This window comes from Bison bison, unplaced genomic scaffold, assembly GCF_000754665.1.
Source record: "Bison bison bison isolate TAMUID 2011002044 unplaced genomic scaffold, Bison_UMD1.0 scf7180017863888, whole genome shotgun sequence".
NCBI classification, from domain to species: Eukaryota; Metazoa; Chordata; class Mammalia; order Artiodactyla; family Bovidae; genus Bison; species Bison bison.
In genome coordinates, this window is record NW_011494460.1 from 580323 (window position 1) to 580629 (window position 307).

Below are 307 nucleotides of genomic sequence, written 5' to 3' on the forward strand. Positions count from 1 at the left end.
GAGCTTCACGATTCCTGCCTGTCATCTGCTTGACATTGCCAGCTGTGCTGCGTAATTCCTGCCTGCTCATCTACTTTGATTATTGCCAGCTGAGCAGCATGATTCCTCCCAGCTGAGTTCCATGATTACTGCCTGCTGACTGATACCTGCCTACTCAGCTCTTAGTTCATTGCCTCCAGAGGCACATGATCAGTGTATGATAGCAAACATGAGCAGCGCATGATCAGTCACATGATCAGCACCATTAAGTCACTTGATCACTACATGATAGTCATAGGATCAGTCCATGCTCAGTCACGGTATCAGT

At 47.6% G+C, this 307-nt stretch overlaps 1 protein-coding gene across 9 annotated transcripts in view; it reads left to right on the forward strand.

Moving 5' to 3' along the window:
* Nucleotides 1-307, forward strand: part of PTPN13 (protein tyrosine phosphatase, non-receptor type 13 (APO-1/CD95 (Fas)-associated phosphatase)) — a 223360-nt gene that overhangs the window by 216619 nt on the left and 6434 nt on the right. The window lies entirely within an intron of this gene.